Below are 17,798 nucleotides of genomic sequence, written 5' to 3' on the forward strand. Positions count from 1 at the left end.
TACCGTTGACTGGCAGAAGTAATGGTACCGTTGACTAGCAGAAGTAATGGTACCGTTGACTGGCAGAAGTAATGGTACCGTTGACTGGCAGAAGTAATGGTACCGTTGACTGGCAGAAGTAATGGCACCGCTGACTGGCACAAGTAATGGTGCCATTGACTGGCACAAATGACGGTACCGGTCGCTGGCACAAGTAACGGTACCGTTGACTGGCACAAGAAACGGTACCGTTGACTGGCACAAGTAATGGTACCGTTTACTGGCACAAATAACGGTACCGATCGCTGGTACAAGTAACGGTACCGTTGACTATCACAAATAACACTACCGTTGACTGGCACAAGTAACGGTACCATTGCCTGGCACAAGTAACGGTACCATTGCCTGGCACAAGTAACGGTACCGTTGCCTGGCACAAGTAACGGTACCGTTGCCTGGCACAAGTAACGGTACCGTTTCCTGGCACAAGTAACGGTACCGTTGCCTGGAACAAGTAATGGTACCGTTGCCTGGCACAAATAACGGTACCGTTACCTTGCACAAGTAACGGTACCGTTGCCTGGCACAAGTAACGATACCGTTGTCTGGCACAAGTAATGGTACCGTTGCCTGGAACAAGTAATGGTACCGTTGCCTGGCACAAATAACGGTACCGTTACCTGGCACAAGTAACGGTACCGTTGCCTGGCACAAGTAACGGTACCGTTGCCTGGCACAAATAACGGTACCGTTGCCTGGCACAAGTAACGGTACCGTTGACTGGGACAAGTAATGGTACCGTTGCCTGGCACAAATAACGGTACCGTTGCCTGGCACAAGCAACGGTACCGTTGTCCGGCACAAGTAACGGTACCGTTGCCTGGCACAAGTAACGGTACCGTTGCCTGGCACAAGTAACGGTACCGTTGACTGGCACAAGTAATGGTACCGTTGCCTGGCACAAATAACGGTACCGTTGCCTGGCGCAAGTAACGGTACCGTTGCCTGGTACAAGTAACGGTACCGTGTCCTGGCACAAGTAACGGTACCGTTGCCTGGCACAAGTAACGGTACCGTTGACTGGCACAAGTAATGGTACCGTTGCCTGGCACAAATAACGGTACCGTTGCCTGGCGCAAGTAACGGTACCGTTGCCTGGTACAAGTAACGGTACCGTGTCCTGGCACAAGTAACGGTACCGTTGCCTGGCACAAGTAATGGTACCGTTGCCTGGCACAAATAACGGTACCGTTGCCTGGCGCAAGTAACGGTACCGTTGCCTGGTACAAGTAACGGTACCGTTGCCTGGCACAAGTAACGGTACCGTGTCCTGGCACAAGTAACGGTACCGTTGCCTGGCACAAGTAACGATACCGTTGCCTGGCACAAGTAACGGAACCGTTGGCTGGCACAAGTAACGGTACCGTTGCCTGGCACAAGTAACGGTACCGTTGCTTGACACAAGTAATGGTACCGTTGACTGGCACAAGTAATGGTGAAGAATTGAGACACTTATGCAACACATGGGAATCTTTATTGAAGAAACGTTTCGCCACACAGTGGCTTCATCAGTCCAATACAAAGTAGAAATGGGTAAGGAGAGGAGAAGTTTTGAGGTAATCAGTCCCTCAACCTGGATTTGATGTGTTCAGTCCATCACTCTTGTAGGAAGAGTGATGGACTGAACACATCAAATCCAGGTTGAGGGACTGATTACCTCAAACTTCTCCTCTCCTTACCCATTTCTACTTTGTATTGGACTGATGAAGCCACTGTGTGGCGAAACGTTTCTTCAATAAAGATTCCCATGTGTTGCATAAGTGTCTCAATTCTTCATCTTGCCGGTTTTCAAAACCATTCATCACAAGTAATGGTACCGTTGCCTGGCACAAGTAACGGTACCGTTGACTGGCACAAATAACGGTACCGTTGCGAGATGCTTTAGATGTAATCAGATTTTCTGAAGGATAACTACATTCAAGGCTTCACCTGAGTTTTAGTAAACACTGACCATGGGTTCAAACTCCCCCTCCCCCCTCACCCCCTCACTCCCTCCCCCCCTCCCCCCTCCTCCCTCCCCCTCCCCCTCCCCCTCCCCCCCTCCCCCCCATCGCTGATATGATGTGAATTGCAGTCACCATTCACTTGTTTCTGACGGCAAGAAATATATATATTTTTGTCTTCAAAATTAATTTAAAAACGTAAACACACTAATAACTTCAAATTAATATCTGAAAAGAGTAAAAATTATGAATCCATATTTTTTTTTTTATTTAAAAAAAAAATATGTCTTGATTTAAATCACATGTCATCCCCAGCTCAGTGGTGCATATATATATATATATATATATATATATATATATATATATATATATATATATATATATATATATATATATATATATATATATATATATATATATATATATATATATATATATATATTATGTGTGTGTGTCTGTACTCTATTTGTGGTTGCAGGGATCGAGACATAGCTCCTGACCCCGACTCTTCAGTGATCGTTACTAGGTCCTCTCTCTGACTGCTCCATAAGCTTTATCATACCTCGTCTAAAAACTATGTATGGTTCCTGCCTCCACTACGTCGCTTGCCAGACTAATTCACTTCCTGACAACTCTGTCACTAAAGAAATGCTTCCAAACATCGCTTTGACTCACCTGAGTCTTCATCTTCCAACTGTGACCCCTTGTTTCTGTGTCCCATCTCTGGAACATCCTGTCTCTGTCCACCTTGTCAATTTCTCAGAGTATTTTATATGTCGTTATCATGCCTCCCTCAACCCTCCTCTCCGCCAGTGTCGTCAGGCCGATTTCCCTTAACCTTTCTTCACAGGGCATTGCCCTTAGCTCTGGGATTAGTCTTGTTGCAAACCTTTGCATTTTCTCTAAATTTCTTGACCAGGTGTCGGTTCCAACCCAGTGCTCCATACTCCATTATAGGCCTGACATACACGGTGTACAGAGTCTTGAACGATTCTTTACTGAGGTATCGGAACGCTATTCTCAGCTTTGCCAGGCGCCCATATGCTGCAGCAGTTATCTGATTGATGTGCGCCTCAGGAGATGTGCTCGGTATTATACTCACCCCAAGATCCCTTCCCTTGAGTGAGGTTTGCAGTCTTTGACCATCTTGCCTATACTCTGTGTGTGTGTGTGTGTGTGTGTGTGTGTGTGTGTGTGTGTGTGTATGTGTGCGTGTGTGTGCTTTCTGTTTCCACTGAAAATACTTCTATAAATCTCATGTTTAGCTCTTCAGATACTTTCCGGTGGTTTTCTGTGGACTCTCCTCCTTCCTTCCTCAGCCTGAATACCTGGTCGATGACTGTTGTTTTAATCCTGATGTGGCTGCACAACAGCTTCGGGTCAGACTTGGTTTTTGACGCTGTGTCATATTTACGCTGTTTCATATTTGCATTGACACTGTCATATTTACATTGACACTGTCATATTTACATTGACACTGTCATATTTACATTGACACTGTCATATTTACATTCATTTCAGGCTTTTCAACTAATCTCCTTATTTTCCTGGGTCCTTTGTCTTCTATAGTTTTTTCCATTCTCTAGTGCACTTAATTTTGGCTTCTCTGCACATTTGGGTGAACTAGGGGCTCGTTCTAGTTTTCCCATCATTTCTGTTGCCCTTGGGAGTGAACCTCTCCTCTGCCTCCTTGCATATTGTTGTCGCGTATTCCTTCATTATATTTACTGATTTTTCCATCAGTTCTCTTTCCTACTGAACCTCGTGTAGGAAATTCCTCATGCCTGTGTAGTCCCCTCTTTTGTAGTTTGGTTTCTCCCATCCCACTCGTCCTGCTTCCCTCTTCACATGTAACTCTTCTGTGTATTCGAAGTTCAGGACCACGGGATCACTAGCTCCGAGGGGCCTTTCATGTGTGATGTCCTCAATGTCTGAACTACTCAAGGTGAATATGAGGTCCAGCCTTGCTGGATAGTTATGTCCTCTCTCTCTCTGATTGTGTGAGTGTACTCAACTAGTTGTACTCGCCTTCTTGTGGTTGCAGGGATCGATTCACAGCTCCTGGACTACTATGTCACTCTTCCCACTCCATGAGCTTTATCATACCTCTTCTTAAAGCTATATATGGCTTCTGCTTTGACTACATCACTTCCCAGACTATTCCACTTCCTGACAACTCTGTGACTGAAAAAATACTTCCTAACATCCCTGTGATTCGTCTGAGTCTTCAACTTCCAACTGTGACTACTTGTTGTGTCCCATCTCTGGAACATCCTGTCTCTGTCCACCTTGTCGATGTGTGTGTGCGTGTATGTGTGTGTGTGTGTGTGTACTCACCTAGTTGTACTCACCTAGTTGAGGTTGCGGGGGTCGAGTCCGAGCTCCTGGCCCCGCCTCTTCACTGATCGCTACTAGGTCACTCTCCCTGAGCCGTGAGCTTTATCGTACCTCTGCTTAAAGCTATGTATGGATCCTGCCTCCACTACATCGCTTCCCAAACTATTCCACTTACTGACTACTCTGTGGCTGAAGAAATACTTCCTAACATCCCTGTGATTCATCTGTGTCTTTAGCTTCCAACTGTGTCCCCTTGTTACTGTGTCCAATCTCTGGAACATCCTGTTTTTGTCCACCTTGTCAATTCCTCTCAGTATTTTGTATGTCGTTATCATGTCCCCCCTATCTCTCCTGTCCTCCAGTGTCGTCAGGTTGATTTCCCTTAACCTCTCCTCGTAGGACATACCTCTTAGCTCTGGGACTAGTCTTGTTGCAAACCTTTGCACTTTCTCTAGTTTCTTTACGTGCTTGGCTAGGTGTGGGTTCCAAACTGGTGCCGCATACTCCAATATGGGCCTAACGTATACGGTGTACAGGGTCCTGAACGATTCCTTATTAAGATGTCGGAATGCTGTTCTGAGGTTTGCTAGGCGCCCATATGCTGCAGCAGTTATTTGGTTGATGTGCGCTTCAGGAGATGTGCCTGGTGTTATACTCACCCCAAGATCTTTTTCCTTGAGTGAGGTTTGTAGTCTCTGACCCCCTAGACTGTACTCCGTCTGCGGCCTTCTTTGCCCTTCCCCAATCTTCATGACTTTGCACTTGGTGGGATTGAACTCCAGGAGCCAATTGCTGGACCAGTTCTGCAGCCTGTCCAGATCCCTTTGTAGTTCTGCCTGGTCTTCGATCGAGTGTATTCTTCTCATCAACTTCACGTCATCTGCAAACAGGGACACCTCAGAGTCTATTCCTTCCGTCATGTCGTTCACAAATACCAGAAACAGCACTGGTCCTAGGACTGACCCCTGCGGGACCCCGCTGGTCACAGGTGCCCACTCTGACACCTCGCCACGTACCATGACTCGCTGCTGTCTTCCTGACAAGTATTCCCTGATCCATTGTAGTGCCTTCCCTGTTATCCCTGCTTGGTCCTCCAGTTTTTGCACCAATCTCTTGTGTGGAACTGTGTCAAACGCCTTCTTGCAGTCCAAGAAAATGCAATCCACCCACCCCTCTCTCTCTTGTCTTACTGCTGTCACCATGTCATAGAACTCCAGTAGGTTTGTGACACAGGATTTCCCGTCCCTGAAACCATGCTGGCTGCTGTTGATGAGATCATTCCTTTCTAGGTGTTCCACCACTCTTCTCCTGATAATCTTCTCCATGATTTTGCATACTATACATGTCAGTGACACTGGTCTGTAGTTTAATGCTTCATGTCTGTCTCCTTTTTTAAAGATTGGGACTACATTTGCTGTCTTCCATGCCTCAGGCAATCTCCCGGTTTCGATAGATGTATTGAATATTGTTGTTAGGGGTACACATAGCGCCTCTGCTCCCTCTCTCAATACCCATGGGGAGATGTTATCTGGCCCCATTGCCTTTGAGGTATCTAGCTCACTCAGAAGCCTCTTCACTTCTTCCTCGGTTGTGTGCACTGTGTCCAGCACTTGGTGGTGTGCCCCACCTCTCCGTCTTTCTGGAGTCCCTTCTGTCTCCTCTGTGAACACTTCTTTGAATCTCTTGTTGAGTTCTTCACATACTTCCCGGTCATTTCCTGTTGTCTCTCCTCCTTCCTTCCTTAGCCTGATTACCTGGTCCTTGACTGTTGTTTTCCTCCTGATGTGGCTGTACAACAGTTTCGGGTCAGATTTGGCTTTCGCTGCTATGTCATTTTCATATTGTCTTTGGGCCTCCCTTCTTATCTGTGCATATTCATTTCTGGCTCTACGACTGTTCTCCTTATTCTCCTGGGTCCTTTGCCTTCTATATTTCTTCCATTCCCTAGCACACTTGGTTTTTGCCTCCCTGCACCTTTGGGTAAACCATGGGCTCATCCTGGCTTTTTCATTACTCCTGTTACCCTTGGGTACAAACCTCTCCTCAGCCTCCTTGCATTTTATTGCTACATATTCCATCATCTCATTAACTGGTTTCCCTGCCAGTTCTCTGTCCCACTGAACCCCGTTCAGGTAGTTCCTCATTCCTGTGTAGTCCCCTTTCTTGTAGTTTGGCTTCATTCGTCCTGGCCTTCCTGCTTCTCCCTCCACTTGTAGCTCTACTGTGTATTCGAAGCTTACAACCACATGGTCACTGGCCCCAAGGGGTCTTTCATATGTGATGTCCTCGATATCTGCACTACTGAAGGTGAATACTAAGTCCAGCCTTGCTGGTTCATCCTCTCCTCTCTCTCTTGTAGTGTCCCTTACGTGTTGGTACATGAAGTTCTCCAGTACCACCTCCATCATCTTAGCCCTCCAAGTATCTTGGCCCCCATGTGGGTGTGTGTGTGTGTGTGTGTGTGTGTGTGTGTGTGTGTGTGTGTGTGTGTGTGTATTCACCTAATTGTACACACCTAATTGTGGTTGCAAGGATCGAGACTCATCTCCTGGCCCTGCCTCTTCACTGAGTGCTACTAGGTCCTCTCTCTTCCTGCTCCATGAGCTTTAGCATACCTCATCTTAAAGCTATGTATGCTTCCTGCCTCTACATCACTTGCTAGGCTATTCCACTTCCTGACTACTCTATGACTGAAGAAATACTTCCTGACATCCCTTTGACTCATCTGGGTCTTCAACTACCAATTGTGACCTCTTGTGTCTGTGTCCCCTCTCCGTTATATCCTGTCTCTGTCCACCTTGTCTATTCCACGCAGTATTTTGTATGTATCGTGTCTCCCCTAACCCTCGTGTCCTCCAGTGTCGTCAGATCTATTTCCCTTTAACCTTTCTTCGTAGGACATTTCCCTTAGCTCTGGAACTAACCTCGTTGCAAACCTTTGCACTTTCTCTAATTTCCTGAAGTGCTTGATCAAGTGTGGGTTCCGAACAGGTGCCGCATACTCCAATATGGACTTGATGTACACGGTGCACAGTGTCTTGAACGATTCCTTACTAAGTTATCGGAAAGTTATTCTCAGGTTTGCCAGGCGCCCATATGCTGCAGCAGTTATCTGATTGATATGTGCCTCCGGAGACGTGCTCAGTGTTATACTCACCCCAAGATCTTTCTCCTTGAGCAAGGTTTGCAGTCTTTGGCCACCTAGCCTATAGTCCGTCAGCGGTCTTCTTTGCCCTTCCCCGATCTTCATGACTTTGCTTTTGGCGTGGTTAAATTCGAGAAGCCAGTTGCTGGACCAGGTGTTCAGCCTGTCCAGGTCTCTTTGAAGCCCTACCTGATCCTCATCTGATTTAATTCTCCTCATTAACTTCACATCATCTGCAAATAGGGACACTTCTGAGTCTAACCCTTCCATCATGTCATTCACATATACCAGAAATAGCACTGGTCCTAGGGCAGACCCCTGTGGGAACCCGCTCATCACAGGTGCCCACTGTGATACCTCATCAAGTACCATGATGCGTTGTTGCCTCCCTGTCAGGAATTCTCTGATCCATTGCAGTGCCCTTCCTGTTATACGTGCCTGATCCTCTCGCTTCTGCACCAGTATCTTGTGGGGAACTGTGTCGAAGACCTTCTAGCAGTCCAAGAAGATGCAATCAACCCACCCCTATCGTGTCTTATTTCTGTTACTTTATCATAAAACTCCAGTAGGTTTGTGACACAGGATTTGCCTTCCATAAATCCGTGCTAGTTGGCATTTATACTCTTGTTGCGTTTCAGGTGCTCCACCACTCTCCTCCTGATAATCTTCATGACTTTGCATACTATGCACATCAGTGACACTGGTCTGTAGTTTAGTGCCTCTTTTCTGTCTCCTTTTTTTAAATATAGGTACTACATTTGCCGTCTTCCATACCTCAGGTAGTTGTTCAGTTTCAAGGAATGTGTTGAAAATTGTGGTTAGTGAAACACAGCATTTCTTCTCCCTTTCTTAGGATCTACGGTGAGATGTTGTCTGGTCCCATTGCCTTTGAGGTATCAAGATCCCTGTGAGGGAAAAGTTCAATAGATATGAGTAGCAATATAGTAACAATAGTTTCATTGCCGGCTACTAGTTAAGGTAGGGTAAGTCACGCTCCCGTTTTTCCCGCCTTTTCTCCCCCCCCCCCACCCCGAAAGTGATAGTTTGATTGCCGGCTGCTTGTTAAGGTAGGGTCAGTCTAGCTCCCACTATCCCTTCCCCTCCCTCTTCCCCCTCCCCTCGAAAGGTGACGTGTGGGGCTCTGGTCAAACAGTAAATCACTCGACTCGCAGCTCCCAACACTACTGTAAGTACATGCCTGCCTTGTATTCTAGTGGATTTATTGGTTAAAAGCTTCACTTTTGACCAATAATAAACTTAGTCCTTTCAGTCTTGCTCTAGGTTGACTGTTGTAATAATCACCACGTCTTTTGAGTAATGTACACTGCCATGGAGAGTGATTATTTAAGCAGTGGGTAACCTGTCTATCTTTTCAGCTTGGATGACAGTGAGGGTCACCTGTCAATCAACGAGAAGAACAGGAGACGGACTAACGTCCAGAGACTTCCCCATTTTGCATTTAAGTACCTGTGCACCTGCATGAAATTGCAGCGGTAAAGAACCTGCTTTCCTGTCATCGGGAGAGATTACTCACTGGTATACTGTGAAGAACTAGCCAGTGGATGGTCACCAACACCTGCGACCCCCCCCCAACCCCCTTCATCAGCAACGGCTACGATTTCAACAACAGTGTCACCAACACCAGACACCATTGTAGATATTAGCGTTGAGTTCAAATGTTATTTTATTCATTTCATTTTTCATTTTTCTTTCAAATAGGATGTACCTTTCATGTTTTATTGTTTTATGTTTGATTTAATAAATAATAGTGTTTATCTTTGTGAATTATTATTTCTTTTTCTATTCATTAATTTTCCTGAGGAGGAGCCAGCCTGAGTAATACTGTCTGAAGTTGTTACAGGACTGAGTAAGCCTTCACAATCCCTTAGCAGCTTCTTCACCTTCTCAGTTGTGTGTATGTCATCTAATATTTGTTGGTATATTAGTTGTTGGCGTCCCCCTCTGTTATGTCCACCCAGAGGCCTTCCTGTCTCCACTGTAAATACTTCTTTAAATCTCTTGTTGAGCTCATCACATACCTCTTGATCGCTTCTGGTGAGTTCCCCACCTTCTTTCCTCAGCCTGATCACCTTGTCTTTGACTGTTGTTTTCCTCCTAATGTAGCTATACAGCAGTTTCGGGTCAGACTTGGCTTTCGATGCTATGTCTTTTTCGTACTGTCGCTGGGCCTTTCTCCTTATCTATACATGCTCGTTTCTGGCTCTTCGACTAGTCTCTCTATTTTCCTGGGTCCTTTGCCTCCTGTACCTTTTCCATTCTCTGGTGCACTAATTTTTGCCTCCCTACACCTTCGGGTAAACCAAGGACTCGCTTTGGTTTGGGAACAAACCTTTCCTCTGCCTCCCTGCATTTTGTTGTTACGTATTCTATCATTTCATTTACTGACTTTCCTGCCAATTCTCTGTCCCACTGAAGCTCCTGTAGGAATGTCGTCATACCTGTGTAGTTCCCCTTTTTATAGTTTGGCTTTTCCCATCCATCTGCTGTTACCATTTCTACTTGTAACTCTACTATGTATTCAAAACACAGAACTATGTGATCACTAGCTCCAAAGGGCCTTTCATATATGATGCCCTCAATGTCTGAACTACTCAGGGTGAACACAAGGTCCAGTCTTGCTGGTTCCTCCTCCCCTCTCTATCTGGAAGTGTCCTTAACATGTTGATGCATAAGGTTTTCCAGTACCACAGTGTGTGTGTGTGTGTGTACTCACCTAATTGTGGTTGCAGGGGTCGAAACTCAGCTCCTGGCCCATCCTCTTCATTGATCGCTACTAGGTCCTCTCTCTGCTTCCAGAGCTTTGTCATACCTCGTCTTAAAGCTATGTATGGTTCCTGCCTCCACTACATCACTTGCTAGGCTATTCCACTTCCTGACGACTCTATGACTGAAGAAATACTTCCTAACATCCCTCTGACTCAGACAAGTCTTCAGCTTCCCATTGTGACCCCTTGTTTCTGTGTCCCCTCTCTGGAACAACCTGTCTCTCTCTACCTTATCTATTCCAAGCAGTATTATATGTCTACCCTAACCCGCCTGCCCTCCAATGTTGTCAGTCCGATTTCCCTCAACCTCTCTCCGTAGGACATACCTCTGAGCTCCGGAACTAGCCTTGTTGCAAACCTTTGCACTTTCTCTAATTTCTTGACGTGTTTGACCAGGTGTGGGTTCCAAACTGGAGCTGCATACTCCAGTATGGGCCTGATGTACACAGTATACAGTGTCTTGAAGGATTCCTTACTAAGGTATCAGAACGCTATTCTCAGGTTTGCCATGCGCCCGTTTGCTGCAGCAGTTATCTGGTTGATGTGTGCCTCCGGAGACATGCTCGGTGTTATGGTCACCCCAAGATCTTTCTCCTTGAGCGAGGTTTGCAGTCCTTGGCCACCTAGTCTATACTCTGTCTGCGGTCTTCTTTGCCCTTCTCCGATCTTCACGACTTTGCATTTGGCGGGGTTGAATTCAAGAAGCCAGTTGCTGGACCACGTGTCCAGTCTCTCCAGGTGTCTCTGAAGTCCTGCCTGATCCTCATCTGATTTAATTCTCCTCATTAACTTCACATCTGCGAACAGGGACACCTCTGAGTCTATCCCATCGATCATGTCATTCACATATACCAGAAATAGCACTGGTCCTAGGACCGACTCCTGTGGGACCCCACTCATCACAGGTGCCCACTGTGATACCTCATCCCGTACCATGACTCGTTGTTGTTGCCTCCCTGTCAGATATTCTCTGATCCATCAATCTTGATGGACTGACCACATCAACTCAAGGTTGAGGGGCTGATTACTTCATTCTCCTCCTCTTCTTCAAGTTTCTCCTTTGTATTGACTGATGAAGCCACTGTGTGGCGAAACGTTTCCTCAATAAAGATACCCAAGAGTTGCACATGTGTCTAATTTATCAACTTGTCGGTTCTCTGAACCATTCATCTACAATCCTGTCAGACACTGCAACTTCTTGGGATCTTAATACTTGGGAATTCTTCGCTTGGGACGACCTACTTCCACATTGAACAAATGTGACACCACCTACGCCTGCTGCACCTCTCCTGCCTACGGTTTATAAGCTGCTTCTCCGCACTTATGCCGTATTCTATTCAAGATTGATGGACTGACCACATCGACTCAAGGTTGAGGGACTGATTACCTCATTCTCCTCCTCTTCAAGTTTCTCCTTTGTATGGACTGATGAAGCCACTGTGTGGCAAAACGTTTCCTCAGTCAAGATAACCAAGAGCTGCACATGTATCTAATTTATCAATGTGTCGGTTCTCTGAATCATTCATCTACAATGGTTATCGTGGTTATCTTGTTCCGTTCCAGGTGCTCCACCACTCTCCTGATAATCTCCATGACTTTGCATACTATACAGGTCAGTGACACTGGTCTGTAATTTAGTGCCTCTTTTCTGTCTCCTTTTTTAAAAATGGGAACTACATTTGCGGTCTTCCATACCTCAGGTAGTTGCCTAGTTTCAAGGGGTGTGTAGAAGATTGATGTTAATGGCACACACAGTATATCTGCTCCCTCCCAGAGGACCCATGGGGAGATGTCCGGTCCCATTGCCTTTGAGGTATCAAGGTAACTTAGCAGCTTCTTCACCTCCTTCTCAGTTGTGTGCATATCGTCCAGCACCTGTTGGTCTATTCCCTGTTGGTGTGCCCCCTCTGTCCTGTCTTTCCAGAGTCCTTCCTGTCTCCACTGTGAATACTTCCTTAGGTCTCCTGTTGAGCTCCTTGCATACCACTTGATCGTTTCTTGTGAGTTCCCCATCTTCTTTCCTCAGCCTGATAACCTTTTCTTTGACTGTCGTCTTTCTCCTAATGTGGCTAAACAGCAATTTCGGGTCAGACTTGGCTTTCGATGCTATGTCATTTTCGTACTGTCGCTGGGCCTCCCTCCTTATCTGTGCATATTCGTTTCTGGCTCTTCGACTGACCTCCTTGTTTTCCTGGGTCCTTTGCCTTCTATACCTCTTCCATTCTCTGGTGCACTTAGTTTTTGCCTCCCTACACCTTTGGGTAAACCAAGGACTCGCTTTGGTCTTCCCATTGTTTCTGTTGCCCTTGGGAACAAACCTTTCCTCTGCCTCCTTACATTTGTTGTTACATATTCCATCATTTCATTTACTGTCTTTCCTACCATTTCTCTGTCCCACTGCACCTCCCGCAGGAAGTTCCTCATATCTTTGTAGTCCCCCCCTTTATAGTTTGGCTTTTCCCATTCAACTCCTGTTACCCTCTCCACCTGTAACTCTACTATGTAATCAAAACTCAGGACTACGTGGTCACTAGCTCCGAGGGGCCTCTCATATGAGATGTCATCAATGTCTGAGCTACTCAGGGTGAATACAAGGTCCAGTCTTGCTGGTTCATCCTCCCCTCGTTCTCTGGCAGTGTCCCTGATGTGTTGATGCATGAGGTTTTCCAGTACCTCATCCATCATCATGGCTTTCCATATTTTGGGGCCTCCATGAAGCTCCAGGTTTTCCAAATCGATCTCCCTGTGGTTGAAATCACCCATGGCCAGTAACTTTGCTCTGCACGTTTGAGTTCTTCGCGCCACCTCAGCCAGTGTGTCCACCATCGCTCTGTTATTCTCATCATATTCCTCTCTTGGCCTCCTGCAGTTCTGTGGTGGGTTATACATCACAGCAATGACTACCTTATGTTCCCCAGATTGAATTGTGCCTTCTATGTAGTTCCTTTCTCCAATCTCGTCCATGCCCTCCATTTGTGTGTGTGTGTCTGTCTTTGTGTCTGTCTTTCTGTGTATGTGTTTGTGTGCGTGTGCCTCCGTGAGCTGACACTTGATAGCAATCCTTTTTTCTGATGCTATCTTGGATGTATTTAACTTTCTTAATGATGTCAGAGTCATACCCTCTGAGGTGTTATTCTAGACACGAAAATCACTGAAAAACTATATGCCCCGCACAGTTCCAGGTTCAGCAAAAAAAAAAAGATATATATGCAAAAAAAAAAAAAATATGTGCAATAAGATCACAGTAAACAGGCGATTTCAGAATATGCAAAACAACCACTGTGAAAGAATAGAGAAATTCCAAGTGCTTTCGTGACTACTCACATTGTCAAGAAACAATAAAAGTAATGCATTAAAGGGAGGCATATAAAGGGTCTAGCCCACACCTCATTATCACATTCCACAACAAAGCAACACCTGACGCGCGACTCATAAGAAAGGGAATACTGCAGCAGGCCCGCTGGCCCAACTGGACAGGTCCTTCACACAACCCACCAACAAAACTATTCTACCCAAGAATTAAGAATTTTAAAAAATTTTATTTGTCCAATGTATTATTAAATTCTTCACAAATTCTATTAATTATAAATGGATCTAATCTATATAAACCAAAGGAAATATTCATATTATTGTCAAAACTGCTTTTTATGAAATAAGATTCAATTATATTCCTGTCGACCATGGACTTGCGTGATACAACTTTCTCAACTTTTTGAAAATCAATTGGATGGTTAAAATCTCTCACATGAATAAATAGAGGATTGGAATCTTGTCCAGTTCTAATGCTATATTTATGTTGTTTTAATCTTAGTTCGAGACTTTTACCAGTTTGACCGTAATAAACTTTATCGCAAATTTTACAAGGACTCTTATAGACACATCCATTAGCATTTTGGGGGGAATTCTTTATCAAAAGTTTTTTTTTTACTGTATCAAGATTTTTGAATACAACTTTAATATTAAAAGTCTTAAGAAGAGAAGGCATATCAACCAAGTTTTCATGGTAAGGGAGAACCAACATATTTTTAGTTGAATAAGGCTGGTTGTCCCTTTTTGGATTGTAAAAAGTATTTCTAGCAACTTTAAAAGATTTATCAATTACATTTCTTGGGTATTTTAAATCATTACCTATTTCGTAAATTTTGGATATTTCCTCATCTATGAACTCTGGACTACAAATTCGTAAAGCTCTCAAAAACATTGATGAGAAAACAGACAGTTTGACTCTATCTTGATGCGAGGAATAATAGTGGACATAGGAACAGTTATTTGTAGGTTTTCTGTAAATTTTAAATTTGAATTCATTATTACCCTTATAATTAAAACATCTAGAAAAGGCAATGAGTTACTTTCTTCAAATTCAACAGTAAAGTTTATAGAATGGGCTAAGCTATTTAATTATCCAAGGAAATGGTGTATATCTACATTTTTAGGCATAAGACACAAAATATCATCAACATATCTGAACCATTTAGCTCTATTAGGGAGGATTGTGTTAAGCAACCTTGTTTCAAAAAACTCCATGTATAGGTTACTAAGAACAGGTGAAAGAGGATTTCCCATTGCCATGCCATATATATATATATATATATATATATATATATATATATATATATATATATATATATATATATATATATATATATATATATATATATATATGTATCGTGCCGAATAGGCAGAACTTGCGATCTTGGCTTAAATAACAACGCTCATCTTGCCATATAGGACAAGTGAAAATTTGTGTATGCAATAATTTCGCCAAAGTCATTCTGATCATAACGAAAAAAATATATTTCACTGTGTTTGTTTAGTATTAAATTATTGTAAACAAATCTAAAATGTATTTAGTTGGGTTAGGCTAAAATGAACTGTTCTTTTCATAATAAGGTTAGGTAAGTTTTCTAAGATTCGTTTGGAGCAAAATTAAAAATTTTTACGTTAACATTAATGAAAAAAATATAACTTCAAACGTATAAGAGAAAATTGACCAGTTTTACATATTCGGCACGACATATATATATATATATATATATATATATATATATATATATATATATATATATATATATATATATATATATATATATATATATTTATATATATATATATATATATTATATAATGTATAAGCATTTTTCCATGTGGTGGCAAGAATATTCTTGGTGTGCACCTCCAGCAAGCTGACACCAGCAAAATCTTTTCAGAGCTTATATTCCAGTCTCAATATAAGACAATCACACAAGTATACTTCAACACCAAAACTTTTATACTCACGTCCCTGGAAACAATGAAAGATGACCTTCCACACTCTTACAAAAACCTATAATCACCTCCTTGGAAACAGTATAACACGACCTTTATCAACACCAAAGCCTTCCCTAACCACCTACTTGGTTATACTCAATTATAGACCACTACCCCCTTACGTCATGCATTATTGACAACCTTTATGTTCTAATGGCGCTTGAAAGGAATGATAGTCTTTGAAGATTTGGAAGAAAGATGTCGTATAAAGCACTCTTTGTAATATGTGAACTCAGATATCGTAATGGTAGGTTATTTCTCAGTCCTGGCGGCCTGTGTTCATGAGAACCTTCCATGAAGTTGTCATTAGTGAGGGTAATTCCAGACACGTAGCTTCACACGTGAGGAGCAGTACACAGACACTAACGACTTCAGCAGCTGAACCACCAGCTGCTACAGAACCACCAGCTGCTACAAAACCACCAACTGCTACAGAACCACCAGCTGCTACAGAACAACCACCAGCTGCTACAGAACAACCACCAGCTGCTACAGAACCACCAGATGCTACAGAACAACCACCAGCTGCTACAGAACGACCACCAGCTGCTACAGAGCAACCACCAGCTGCTACAGAACAACCACCAGCTGCTACAGAACCACCAGCTGCTCCAGAACCGCCAGCTGCTTCAGAACCAACAGCACCACTCGCATCAGCAATAAAAAGCAGTACTAGCAACAGTAGTAACAATAGCAGAGGCAACAACAGTTGAAACTATTCGTACTCTCGCGACTATCTGTACTGCAACAGTACAAACAGACGCAACAGTAACAGCACCACCACCAACAACAATAACAGCAGTGACAGCAACACAACAACAAAAACATAAGCGAAACCATCCCCACCAACAATAACAGCTGCAAGAACACTAAGAACAGCACAAGCACCAACATTACTGCAACAGCACCAACACAAGCAGCAACAGTAGCAACACAAGCAGCAGCAACACAGCAACAGTAGCAACACAAGCAGCAGCAGCACAACAGTAGCAACACAACAACAGTAGCACTACAAGCAGCAACAACACTCGAGGCTGGAACACTGTTCCAGCTTCGAGTGACCAGCTCACTGGTACTGTGTTCCAGCTCACTGGTACAGTGTTCCAGCCTCGAGTGACCAACTCACTGGTACAGTGTTTCAGCTTCGAGTGACCAGCTCACTGGTACAGTGTTCCAGCCTCGAGTGACCAGCTCACTGGTACAGTGTTTCAGCCTCGAGTGACCGGCTCACTGGTACAGTGTTCCTCCCTCGAGTGACCAGCTCACTGGCACAGTGTTCCAGCCTCGAGAGACCAGCTCACTGGTACAGTGTTCCAGCCTCGAGTGACCAGCTCACTGGTACAGTGTTCCAGCCTCGAGTGACCAGCTCTCTGGTACAGTGTTCCAGCCTCGATTGACCAGCTCACTGGTACAGTGTTCCAGCCTCGAGTAACCAGCTCACTGGTACTGTGTTCCAGCCTCGAGTGACCAGCTCACTGGTACAGTGTTCCAGCCTCGAGTGACCAGCTCACTGGTACAGTGTTCCTCCCTCGAGTGACCAGCTCATTGGTACAGTGTTCCAGCCTCGAGTGACCAGCTCACTGGTACAGTGTTCTAGCCTCGAGTGACCAGCTCACTGGTACAGTGTTCCTCCCTCGAGTGACCAGCTCATTGGTACAGTGTTCCAGCCTCGAGTGACCAGCTCACTGGTACAGTGTCCTAGCCTCGAGTGACCAGCTCACTGGTACAGTATTACAGCCTCGAGTGACCAGCTCACTGGTACTGTGTTCCAGCCTCGAGTGACAAGCTCACTGGTACAGTGTTTCAGCCTCGAGTGACCAGCTCACTGGTACAGTGTTCCTGCCTCGAGTGAGCAGCTCACTGGCACTGTGTTCCAGCCTCGAGTGACCAGCTCACTGGTACAGTGTTCCAGCCTCGAGTGACCAGCTCACTGGTACTGTGTTCCAGCCTCGAGTGACCAGCTCACTGGTACAGTGTTCCAGCCTCGAGTGACCAACTCACTGGTACAGTGTTCTAGCCTCGAGTGACCAGCTCACTGGTACAGTGTTCCAGCCTCGAGTGACCAGCTCAAGGGTACAGTGTTCCAGCCTCGAGTGACCAGCTCACTGGTACAGTGTTCCAGCCTCGAGTGACCAGCTCACTGGTACAATGTTCCAGCCTCGAGTGACCAGCTTACTGGTACAGTGTTCCTGCATCGAGTGACCAGCTCACTGGCACTGTGTTCCAGCCTCGAGTGACCAG

The sequence above is a fragment of the Cherax quadricarinatus genome, chromosome 73 (genome assembly GCF_038502225.1).
Source record: "Cherax quadricarinatus isolate ZL_2023a chromosome 73, ASM3850222v1, whole genome shotgun sequence".
Taxonomy (NCBI): domain Eukaryota; kingdom Metazoa; phylum Arthropoda; class Malacostraca; order Decapoda; family Parastacidae; genus Cherax; species Cherax quadricarinatus.